Source organism: Phodopus roborovskii, unplaced genomic scaffold (genome assembly GCF_943737965.1).
Source record: "Phodopus roborovskii unplaced genomic scaffold, PHOROB, whole genome shotgun sequence".
In the NCBI taxonomy this organism is placed as follows: Eukaryota; Metazoa; Chordata; class Mammalia; order Rodentia; family Cricetidae; genus Phodopus; species Phodopus roborovskii.
The window spans coordinates 3,761,754-3,775,268 of NW_026126433.1; positions in this window are offsets into that span (position 1 = coordinate 3,761,754).

The following is a 13,515-nucleotide window of genomic DNA, read 5'->3' on the forward strand; positions in this document are numbered from 1 at the left end:
CCTTCACCACCTCCCAGCTTCAGTGTACCTAATTTCGAAAGGATACAAAATGATAAAAAACAAAACCGAAGGCAAGATTGTAGGATGCCATGGCAGCTTGCACACTGCCTGCCATTTCCGCTGGGATGTCTACACAGCAAGCATTCTGGGAGGATGTTGTACAGACTACTCTTCAGGTTCAGCAAGCTTCTTTAGCGCATTCAGAATCTTCCATGGGACCTCCAAGTTGGCATTTGGCCTTTTCTAAAGAGGTTGGCAGGTTTGTCTTTGTATACTCTTGTTCTCAGAGTGGTTCAATTCCCAGCACTCACATGACAGTTTACAACTGTCTGTAACTCCAGTTCCAGGGGATCTGATACCTCCACACCAATGCACATAAAATAAAGTTAAAAAGAAGAAGAAAGAAAACAAAAACCAAGGCTGAAGTCTTAGTGACTCAGGCCCCCCTCCCTGGCACCTGGTTACCAAGTTTCAAGGGCAGCAGAGCCCTCACTGAGACACTGTAGCCAACAGACCAGACTGAGGTCCCCTCAGACAGTCAGCACCACCTACCTGGCCTATGAAGGAATGCAACTTCACCTCCATCCTACCTGCTGCCATCGGAGCGCCCCACCTCTGGGTTCACTGACTTGCAACTGCAGGTCCAGATTCAGTTGCACATAAGGACAGTAGGAAAGGAAGTGGGCTGGCACAGGGAACTGAGTCCATCAATGCAGCTTCTTTCTGCGTTCCCACCAGACCCCTGCTACCGAGGACCACCCAGCCTGGTCCCCTTCTCACCTCTACTATGTGTCCATGCATGGCCCTTGTGTGGGACCTCCTTTCCCCTCAAAGAATTGGAATAGAGGACCAGCATGTATGGCTCAACCAGGAAAGGAAGCTGCCACCAAGCCCAGGGGCCTGAACCCAATCCCCAGAACCAAGCAGTGGAGAGAAAGTTGACTTCTGCAGGTTGTCCTCTGACCACTGACCACAAAGCACATATGGTCAAGAGACAAGAGGGAGGGAAAAGAGAGGATGGGGAGGGAGAAAGAAAGATGAAGAAAGGAAGAAGGGAACCCCTACTTGAGTGCTTTCAGACAGCATTAGAATTCAGGTTAGCTTGAGAAAGTTAGAATCAATTTGCAAGGCACTGGGGTCCATTGTTCCCCCACTCGCAGAGTTATGAGGTGCCACAAACAGATCTTGAAATCCATGGGAGTTGGGGATGCGACTCAGGGCAGAACACCAGCCTGATAAGAGACCCTGTCCTCCATTCCTAGGGCCACACTGAATGCAAATAAATAAACCAGAAATCCACAAAGGGCTAAACAGGACTGATGCTGTATCTCAACCAAGAGTGGAGTGACAGGAAGCATTTCCCCAGATATCCAAGAGCCACTCTGATCTGCCGCTGCCAAACCCTCTATGGGACCACAGGACTCAGTCAGTGGAGGACAGCTCAGAATTTCCCCAGCAGAGCCACAGCCTAGTCTCCAGCCTGGTTGGTCTGCAAGCTGACTTTTCTGCTCCAGCCAGACACATGCCGGGCCACTAGGCTATGGGAATCACTGCACCTGAGCCATACCTTGTACACACAAATCTGACGATGTTTATTTATCTCACTTAGAAGAAGATTCCAGAGTTTGAATAAATAAATCTGTTTTTTGTTCACATTAGTAGAAAGTCCATTCTATTCCCCACTTAGTTTCCCAGTAAAACCTCCCCCGAAACAACTGTGTAGCACGACATGTATATCTACTAATAATGAAGAACCAACCACTGTTGCTTATTTATTCCCAACAGGTGAACGAAGACTGCGAATGGGTGATGGAAGGCTGGGGAGCGTGGCTCCCTGATTTAACTAAGGCTTGTAATGTTGTTTGATGCAATTTTCTGTATTTAATTAATTTAACATTCCAGATTTTTAATTTGCATTTAATTTAACATTTTGAGTTTTTAATTTGCCAGATACTGTTTATCAAATATTTATTCCAGAGACTTTCACGTATATACCCTGCACACCCTCCTTTAATTAGTGTGTGGTAAATTAATTTCTCTACCCTTGCTCCTTCATCAGATACTGGGTTAAGGAAGCTGAAGTGTTTCAACATACCGCAGAAACCCACTCATTAAACCAAGATGGCACATTTCCCGTGCGTGTGTTGCTTGCTGCCTTCCTGCTTAACCTAATGAAAAGATCTGGTTGAAACCAGATGTCTTGGACTGGGAATATTGTAGAGTGGTCAGTTGGTAGAGTGCTTGCCTAGCATGCACAAGGCCCTGAGTTCAATCCCCAACACTACATAAACAAGGAGTGCAGCCACATATCTATAATTCCAGCACTTGGAAGACAGAGGCTGAAAGATCAAAAATTCAAAGTCATTGTCTTAGGGTTTCTATTGCTATGAAGAGACACCATGACCACAGCAACTCTTATAAAGGAAAACAGGTAAAGCCAGGCATTGGTGGCACTTGCCTTTAATCCCAGCACTTGGGAGGCAGAGGCAGGTGGATCTCTGTAAATTCAAGGCCAACCTGGTCTACAGAGCAAGTCCCAGGACAGCCAGGGCTGTTACACAGAGAAACCCTGTCTTGAAAACAACACAAAACAAAAATAAAAACAAACAAGCAAAAGAGCACGTGCTGTTCTTGCAGAGGCCCAGAGCATTTCCAGCACCCATCTGAGGCTCACAGTTCCCATAACTCCAGATCCACAGGACCTGAGCAAGCCTGGGTCTAATGTTGAATTGAATTTTAAAGGTTGCTCCCTCAGCCAGACAGTGGTGGTACACACTTTTAATTCCAGCACTTGGGCAGCAGAGGCAGGCAAATCTCTGAACTGAGGCCAGCCTGGTCTACAGAGTGAGTTCCAGGACAAGGCTACAAAAGAGAAATACTGTCTCAAAAGAAAGAAAGAAAGAAAGAAAGGAAGGAAGGAAGGAAGGAAGGAAGGAAGGAAGGAAGGAAGGAAGGAGAAAGAAAGAGAAAGAAAGAAAAAGTTACCCCCTAATATTGTCAAACCAAGCAGCCAGATACAAAGAAGTAACAAAAGAAACCTGTGGTTTTCTGTTTGTTTTGAGACAGGGTCCCAAGTAGGCCAGACAGGCCTTGAATTCATTGTGTGGCTGAGGATGACTATGATGGTTTGAGTACATATGGCCCCCATAGACTGATGAATTTGAATGCTTGGCCCATAGGGAGTAGCACTAGTAGGTGTGGTGATTGGGCTTTGAGGGGGGTGGGGCTTTGAGGTCTCATATGCTCAAGCTAGGCTCAGTATGACATACAGATCTTCAGCTGCCTTCAGATCAAGATGTAGAACTCTCAGCTTCTTCTCCAGAACCGTGTCTCCCTGCATGCTCCCAGCCAGGATGATAATTGATTAAACCTCTGAAACTGTAAGCCACCCCAATTAAATGTGCTGGGATTAAAGGTGTACACCACCGCCCCTTCCCTGCACAGCAAGTGCTCTTAATTGCCAATCCATCATCTAGCCCCCATGTCTTTTCATAGCTTTACAAATATCCACCTTTTGTTCAATTATCCAATTTCTGTGGCCAACTTAGACTGGTTGAAATGCATCTGTGATGGTTTATCTTCACTGATTTGTGATCACCTAGGAGACATGTCTCTAGGTGTGTCTGTTAGAAGGGAAAAGCCACCCTTGATATAAGAAGCACCATCTAGGGATGGGGTCCTGGGCTGAATAAAAAGGAGAGACTAAGCACTGGCCTTCATCTCCTTGGGCTTCCTGGCTGTGGATGTCACGTGACCAGCCTCCTTGTGTTCCCACACCATGCCTTTCCCATCATTGGAGAATGAAGCCTTGACTGTGGACCAAAATAAACTCTTCCTTCTTTGGTGTGATCTTGTCAGCTGTTTTCTTTTTTATTACTACATTTACTTATCTATTTATTCACTTATCTATTTAGTGTGTGTGTGTGTGTGTGTGTGTGTGTGTGTGTGTGTATACATGTACTATTGCATACATGTGAAGATTAGAGGCTAATCTGCAGGAATTGTTTCTCTTCTTCCATGCTGTGGGTCCCAGGGACTAAACTCAGCCTTGGCAGTAAGTGCTTTTGCTCACTGAGCCATCAAGGCCCCTGCCTCCTACACCATCAGAATTCCATTTTGTGTTCTTAAGGGTCTTTATGCCCCATCTAAGATTACCTTCATTTCTCTGATAAATGGCCTTCACTGTGTGAGGAAATGTGCTGAAGGAGAGCACACAGGTACCTGACAGACGGAGACATCCTTATCCCCACAAAGGTTGTAGGGACACTGGGACCATAGAAGGGTTAGATTTTGGCTTATGGTTCCAGAGAGTCAGAGTCCACCTGGTGCGGTCAGCATGGCAGCAGACATGGCAACAGGAGCGGGAAGCAGAGCACATACATCCTGAATGGCAAGCACAAAGCAGAGAGAGCCTACTGAGCTCTCAAGGCCAACGAAGTGACATACCTCCTCCAATTAGACTATGACACCTCTCTAAGCAGAGCCACCAACTAGGGACTAAGTGTTCAAATGCCAGAGATTATGGAGACACTTCTCACTCTTACAACCTCATTCTTACAACCACAGAGGTTTAAGAAAAAAGTTTTGAAAAATTTCTTCTTTATTATGTTTTTTCTTTTGAGGCAGGGTCCTCTATATAGCCCAGGAAGGCCTTGAGCTTGGGGGACATCTGCCCCTACCTCCCATCTGAAGTGCTACTGATGAGGAGCTGCTCACTCCCTCCTGCATGGAGCCCAGCCTCCTTTCCTTGCAGCAAAACAATCCCTGTTTGATAAGACTTCTGCTATCCCACTCCTGCCCAATCAGGAGTTCAACCCCCATCTGAATCTGGAACACACACACACACAGAGAGCATTCTTTACTCCTTCAAAACCCTGCCATAACTGAGCTCCATGCTCTCCCAGATCCAGCCACTGTGTTGGAATGGACACAGGCTCAAGCTTGCAATAAAGGCTCTTTGCTTTTGCATATGAACTCAGATTATGATCTGGGGGGGGGGGCTCATGATGCATAACAGAGATAGCTCATTGGTTGAGAGCAGCAAGCTGTTTTTTCAGACAGCTCACAATCGGACTCCTGCATACTCACATGTATAATTAAAAATAAATCTTTAGAAAATAAGTGTTAATATATACTGCATTGAAGATGTTAACCCCCCCCCCAAAAAGCTGAATTTTAAAAATTTGAAAGGGGGTAGGCTTATTAGATTGGCTCACACTGTTCAGAATAGGTATTCAACAATAGAGTCTGAAGGCAAAATGGGCTCATCACTGTGTGTGGCCAGTTGCCACAGCAGTCTCAATGTGCTCATGAAGGTCTGAAGGATGCCTTGGGAATCACAGTTATTCCATGCTGCAAGCCTGAAGAAACTGCGTTTTGATGGTGCCAGCAACAGACAGACAGTCACTCGAAGCAGGTGAAGGCAGGCGGGGAAGGAACTCTGCTTTTTCTTTTGTGTCTGGGCTGCATCCAGAAGATGCCACCAATTCTGATGAAGGGTCCTCCCCTTTCAGTGGTAAATCCTTTAAAACAAAAACAAAACAAAGCCAAAAAAAAAACTCACAGACCCACCCAGAGGCATCTTTTAGTTGATCCCAGATCCAATCAAGTTGACAGCCAAGATTAACCGAGATCACATGAGTGAACTAAGGCACAGGTGTGGCCACACACAGAAGTGTCCAACTGTGATGCAAACCTGGAGATTATGGCTCCAGATAGATTCCCAGCCCCCAACACTCCCCACACTCACCTGACAGGAAGCCCCTATTAAGTACCCACTGAGTGATCTATGGCATACTGTAAATGGTTCACTGGAATGCTGTACTCATTTTAGCACCTCGGTTCTCAGCTAAACAACTATCATCTCTTTCTCCCAGAGGTGGGGAGGGGGAACAGCATGGACCATATGGGCAGCTAGGAGCATCGAGTCATTGCCTCCTATCCCACCCCAATGCTAAGGACCAAATCCAAGGCTGCATAATAGGCACTTTACCACTAAGCTATATCCCAGATTTTTTTCCCCCCTGAGGCAGGGTTTCACTGTGTATCCCAGGCTGTCCTAGAACTCACTCTATAGACCACGCTGGCCTCTTCCAACTCACAGAGATCCTCCTGTTTCTGCCTCCCGGTACTGGGATTAAAGAAGTGTGCCACTACTGCCTGGCTTGTTTTTTTATTTTTATCTTTTTTATTTGTTTGTTTGTTTGTACACAAGATTTTACTAGTTTACTCAGGCTGCCTCACCCTCTTGAGTTGCTGGGATTCCAGGCTGAAACACCAGGCCCAGGCTCTCTGTCATTTGTTAAGTGAAGCTGAGTGAAAGGAGTCACATATGGGAGTCCCCGAGGCCTCCGAGTGTCAGGGAGGCAGGCTAGCAGAGTACAGGTCTGCGACCCTCAAACATGGCTCAGTTGGTAAAGTGCTCACTTAGCGTGAATAAAAACCCTGGGCTCAACTCCAGCTCAATTTCAGTACTGCAGTTACACCAGTAATTCCAGGACTCAGGAAACAGAAGTAGGAGGATCGGAAGCTCAAGTTCAAGGTCCTCCTCAGCCACACAGTGAGCTCAAGGATAATCTGGGCTGTATGAAGCCCTGTGTCAAAAGAAAGAATGCTGCTTTGGGAAAGCACTGGTTCAAATCCCAGGTCTGTCACTTTATAAAATGGTCAGGAGGAATAGGTGAGATGCATGTCATGTCTCCAGAGGCCTGAGTAGAGTAAGGCAAGTCTCATGGTAAATACCTCAAACTGCAATGCTGTGCACTAGATCCAGTCACAAATGCCGTTCTCAGAAGTGTCTCTAAAGCTGTTGACATCAAGACATCTAGAAGTGTCTGCCAGGATCTGAAAGTAAAACTAGCCTAGAGGGTAGACTTTCTGCTAGGAACGAGGACAGCCTCTTCAGGGGCCACGAAAACCACAATTAGGATGAGGATGTTGCTCAGTGATAAAACACTGGGCTAGCATGAGCTCTGACCTTGGGTGGATCCTGAGCACTGTAGAAAAAGAAAGTGGATCTCCGTGAGTCTGCGGCCAGCCTAAACTTACATAGTAAGACCCTGCCAAGAAAGCAAGAAAAAGAGAAAGGAAGGGAGGGAAGAAGGGAGAGAGAGAGAGAGAGAGAGAGAGAGAGAGAGAGAGAGAGAGAGAGAGAGAGAGAGAGAGCTCTCAAGCTGTCAGCCATCCTGGGCTAGCCAAGTAACCTTATGATTAATATTTAGCTCAACAGAGGCATTCCTAGAATAGTGCATGGAACTATTCCTGACTGGACTGGGGTTGTAACTCAATGGGAAAGCACTTGCCTAGAGATAGCAAGGTCTTGAGTTCAATCCCCAGCACTGCAAAAATAAGATACTCTCAGCCAGAAGAAAGACGCTCTCCATTATATACACATAAGAAGCAGGCTTCTGTTAGTCATTCCCCATGCCCAAAAATCTCTATCGATCTCCACCTCCTCCACTCTTTCTCAGGGCAACCCCATGCTGAATCTCTGCCTACACATCTACTGTGTGCCAGGCATGAACCTGGATAGCACTGTGAGGAGTTCAACCCTATAATGACACAGCCCTACAACGTTTTAAAATCTAGTGGTGATTAGAAAGCAAATGCATGAGACAAAAACCTTATTATCACCTTGCACAACCCCCCAGGGCCAAGGCTAGGCCTCCCTGCTTTGTCCAGCTTTGAGAGGTGTTGATGAGAAAACACTCGCCCACTAGAAAAGTTCTTAGTATGGGGCTAAGTGCCACTCACTGCAGGATTTTACCTGTCAAGTCACCTAGGGAGTGCCCTAACTTTCACTTCAGAAACTTCATAACAACTCCACAAAATGGGAAAATATAGAAACCATGCATAAGGCTGGGTGTGTTGATACATGCCTGTCATCTTAGCACTTGGGAGGCAGGAGTTGAGGGTCAGGAGTTAAAGGCCTGCTTTGACTGTTAAAGGCCAGCCTGAGCTATGTGACAGACTGATTCAAAAACAAAAGCGAAGGCTGGGGATGCATCTCAGTTGATGGAGTGTTTGTTGAGCATGCACACAGTCCTGTGTTCAGTTATCTACAAGATAATAACAAACAAGATGTAATGATGCATGCATGTAAGCCCAGGTAGAAACAGGAGAATCAAGAAGTTAAGGAGACCCCCTACTCACATATTCAGTAAGCAAATGAAGTTAGACCTCTATGAGTTTGAGGTAAGCCTGTTCTACATATCCAGTTCTAGGTTAGCCAAGGTTACATAATGAGGGAGCGGCCAAGAGGTGGTGGTGATGCATGCCTGTAATTCCAGCATTCACTTACTTGGGAGGTAGAGGCAGGCAGATCTCTGTGAGTTCGAAGCCAGTCTAGTCTACAAAGCAAGTTCCAGGATAGCCAGAGCTGTTACACAGAGAAACTCTGTCTTGAAACCAAAAAGGAGGCTGCAGGGGGAGTAGGGTAGGGCAACCTAGTGAGATGGCTTAGGGCCACCAAGCCTGACAACCTATTTGATCCCTGTGACCCTTATGGTGGAAGGAGGGATCTAACCCACACAAGATGTCCTGTGACCTCCACATATGCATTTCACATACACACATAAAATTAATTAACTAATTTTTTAAGAGCGATTAAGATCAATCTGATACCCTCTGACATCCACACATATCCCATGTTACCTGATGTACATGCAAACATGCACACACACATTCTCACACACACCATTCATACATGCATTCACACAAATAAATGGATCCTTGACCACACAGCTGCAATGCAGAGGTCTAGTCAGGTCTCAGTGGACTGAGGTCCCACTTTTATAAGCAGCCCAGACTCATTGTCATGTCACCAAGCCAAGGTTCAGCGGCTCTCAGAGTCTCAACACAGCTGTAGTAATTGCAGCAGGCCTGAGAAGGTACTTTAACGTCACACAGCTGAGAGGTCACTGGGACTGAAGTTTAGAATTTCATCTTCAAGCCAGGATGCTAGCACATCAATGAATGTGGATGCCTTGTTATACCCAGAATTCCCTCTCTGTCTCGTGTCTTAAGGGAACGCCATATGCCAGGCATTCCTGGCAGCAGCAAACCAAAATACTAACAGAATAAATTACTTTACATTAGACACATGCTGTTGACCTGCTCGAGGTACCTAGAATATTAACACATCATGGTCTCTGAACAAGAGCCTTAGCAGCTGCTCCAGGACCAACAGCAGCACCACAGTTCTTCAAGGTGCTTTCTCTATGACACCCAGGGGAGAGACACTAACCTGGGGACAGCGCCAGAACCCAAGCTGCCTGTGTCAGCAGGGCCAGTTCCAGCATGACCCAGACAGCAGAAGAATGTGAGGAAGGCAGAGGAGGGTCGGCCTGGGGGGAGGAAAAGCTCACTTCCTCTCCTCCAGAGCCGCCTCCAGCTAAGAAGGGTTGCCAAAACCACGTCAACCCGTCATGCACGTTAATGGCGGGAACAACCCAGATTTGAGACTAAAATACAGCCTGTAAGAAAGGGCTGCTTTATTTGACAGAGCTGGGCTTTACTGCTTGCTACTTGGACATGTTTCCTGAATAAAATATGATCCTTGCCAAGCGTGGTATGACACACCTGTAATCCCAATACCCGGGGATGAAGGATTGTGGGTTCAAGGCCAACCAGGACAACCTAGAGAGGGAGATGCTATCCAAAAAGGAAGAAAGAAAAAAGAAAGAAAAGACACGCTTTTCTTTCTGGGGGGCTGGAGAGATGACTCAGTGGTTAAAGCAGTGACTGTTCTTCCAGAGGACCCAGGTTCAGTTCCTACCACCTGCATGGCAGCTCACAACTGTCTGTAACCCCAAGATCTAACACCCTTACACAGACATACATGCAGGCAAAACACCAATGCACACAAAATAAAAATAACTTTTTAAAAAAGTTTTGATTTTGTTTTTAAAGTAACACAACTTGGCATAGTGGCTCATACTTGTAATCCTAGCAAACTGGTGGCTGAGGTTGGAAGATCGAGCTCCTTACTTCATGGCCAACCTGGGCTACTTAGTAAGATCCTGTCTCCAAAAACAGAGTAGGGACAGGAGGTGGCTCATTAGTGCTCATTATGTTTCATTACTACATTACAGCAGTAGTGGTGCACGTCTTTAACCCCAGCACTTGGGAAGCAGAGGTAGCCGGATCTGAGCTGGAGGCCAACCTGGTCTACAGAGTGATCTCCAGAACAGCCAGGGCTACACAGAGAAGCCCTGTCTCAAAAAAAAAAAAAAACAAAAAAGAAAGGAAGAAAGAAAGATAAAATAACAGCAACACAAATGCACATAAAGATACACACACACACACAAACAAACAAACACATGTGTGTTGGTGAGGTTTTCACACCACAGCCCATGCTTGCCTTGAATTTACACTTTCCTGCCTTAGCCAGACAAGTACTAGAAATGCAAGTGGTGCTGGGAACACTGGTGTTTCTGTGAACATGGGTGGTGCTGGGGATACAGGTGATGCTGGGGACACGGGTGGTGCCCCACACCTCATTGCCTTTCTGAGCATCTGTACCAGGGAAATACTACATTCCAGTCATGCACCAACAACATCAAAGTTGATGGTAAGTGTAGTTTGAATAGAAATATGCTCTATAGGCCCCCATACTTAGATACTTGTTCCCTAGTTGGTGATGCTGTTTGGGGAGGCTTAGGGGGTGCAGCCTTGCTGGAGAAAATATGGGGGCGCTCTGAGAGCTTGAAGCCTGTCACATTTCCAGCTGTTCTCTGCTTCATGCTTGCAATTGAGTATGTGAGCTCTCTCTCAGCTTCCTGCCCTAGCTATCAAGCCTGCTACCTGCTGCTGTACCTCCCTGCCATGATGGACTCCTTCTGGAACTGTAAGCCCAAATAACCTCTGTCTTCCACAAGTTGCTTGTGGTCATGTTGTTTTATCACAGCAACAGAAAAGTAAGCAAGACAAGTATTGCTTGTGTTTTCTCGTGCTGCCAGGTCCAGCCACTGCAGCCCCAAATGAGCACACAAAGACATATATTAGTAATTAAACTGTTGGCTGATGGCTAGGGCTTCTTACTGGCTAGCTCTGTCTTAATTATTAACCCATTTCTATAATTCTATGTATTTTCTAGTGGTCTTGGCTTATCGGAGAATGTCTGGACCTGATATTCCTTTGGCAGCCTATATGGTGTCCTTTCAGGAAGGTTCCCTCTGCCTGTCTTTCCCAGAATTCTCATCTCCTAGTCCCCACTATCTTCCTGCCTTATTGACCAATGGTGTTTTATTCATCAACCAATAAGAGAAGCATATACACAGAAGGACATCCCCCATCAGACAAGTGTTCTCAAATAGTGTGGTCTCGGAACCCATTCATACATTTCACATTTTTTAGTATACTTCGGGGTTTTATTGTATGTGCATGTTGTTTTTTGTTTGGTTTGGTTGGTTGGTTGGGTTTCTTTTTGTTTTGTTTTTTGAGACAGGGTTTCTCTGTGGCTTTGGAGCTCTGGTTTTAAACTCACAGAGATCCGCCTGTCTCTGCTCCCGAGTGCTGGGATCAAAGGTGTGTGTCACCACCGCCTGGCATGGATGGTGTTTATTAACATTTCTATTTTGGATACTGGAGAGATGGCTCAGCAGTTATGAGCACTTGCTGCTCTTTGCAGAGGACCTGGGTTCAGTTCCCAGCATGCAAGGGCAGCTCACGATTGTCTCTAACTCCAGTTGCGGGGAGCTGATATCCTCTTCTAGCTTCCATATGCACCAGGAATGCAAGTGTGGCAAAGACATACATGCAAGAAAAATGTCTATACACAGAAAATAAAATTTTAATTTTTTTTTAATATTAGAAATTTACACTGGCCTAGAGTGTAGCCCAAGGGCAGAACGCTGGCTCTAATGATGTCCTATACTCTATTTTTAGCACTGTAAAATAAATAAGAGAAGAGAAAACTAATGGGGAATGGAAGGTGAAAGGAAGGGGGCAGGGAAGAAAATGAAAAGAAATTTGAAGTGGAACCAGGCATGGTTGCTTTGTGCCTGTAATCCCAGCACTTGGAGACTGAGGCAAGAAGATCACTACCTGGATCACTTCTGAGAGGAAGGGAGGGAGGAAATAAGGGAGGGAGGGACTTAGTTACAGTTTCTATTGCTGTGGAGAGACACCGTGGCCATGGCAATCCTTATAAAGAAAACATTTAATTGAGGTGGCTCGCTTACAGTTTGGGGTTAGGTCCATTATCATCATGACAGGAGCATGGCAGAGTGCAAGCAGAAAGACCACTGTCTGCACACAGCAGAAAGACACCAAGGGAAGCCCAGCAAAGGAGACCTCAATGCCCACCCCCACAGTGACACACTTCCTCCAACAAGGCCACACCTCCTAATAGTGCCACTTCCTTTGAGGGCCACTTTCTTTCAAACCACCATAGGAGAGAAGAAAGAAGGAGAGAGGAAGAAAAAAGAGAAGAGAGAAGGAAAGGGAGAGAAGGGGAAGGGAAAGGAGGAGAAGAGAGGGGAGGGGAGGAGAGGGGAGGGGAGGGAAGGAGAGGAGAGGAGAGGGGAGGGGAGGAGAGGAGAGGAGAGGGGAGGAGAGGAAAGAAGAGGAGAGGGGAGGGGAGGAAAGGGGAGGGGGATGAAGAACAAATTCAAGTGGTAATTCTGGGCTTCTCTTCCCATACATGGAGTATTTATGAGTTGAGAGTTAATACAGTCAATAATGGATCTTTAATGCAACAATTTCATAAAGAATTACTTAAAGAGACAGTTGTGCTGCCTTTCCTCTCTGCTGCTTGGCTGTCTGTCACTGTCTTCTCACTGTCATCTGAAGCATGGACAGTAACCACACCAGACAGGTGGGAAGTGAAGCCCAGCACACAGCCAGCTCATCATAGACATACTAGTGTCAGTGGACAGTGAATCCGCAGCTTGTTCCTCATAGCCAAACACTCTACCGCTGAGCCTCAGCCCAGGCCTTAAATGTGCAATTTAAAACCTAAATGTTTTACACTGAAAACGATGAGCAGTTCTGCATGGAAGCTGGTCTGCTGGCCAGGCTGCCCACCACTGGATCCCTCAGCAAGGGGAAGGAGACAAATGGCAGAAATGAAGAGATGGAGAGTGAGAACACACAAGATGTGCCCTGCGGATGCATGAAGAAGGTGCTGGCCTGGGCTCCAGAACCAAGGTAGCAGAGCAGACCCTGGTTGTGCATTCCCATGAGGTAGCTGAGGTGGGGTGTCTGGAATGGGATGGGCTGTGATCCAGAGACTGGTAGAGTGCCTATGTGCCCCTGGGGAAGGAGATGAGGTGGGATTTCTGTGTGCTGTGAGGTTCAGGTGGGCTGGGTGCCCCTTCTACATTCCACGAGCATTCATGTGGGCTCCCGTGGGAAACTCAGAAGAAGCAAAGGCAGTGTGCACAGTGCTCAGCCAGTAACACCAACTGAACGGAAAGGAGGGATGCTCTCACACCAAGAGTGGTGTCAGAACTGACACTTACAGGACGGGTGTTGGTGATGCACACCTTTAATCCCAACACTTGAGGGGCAGAG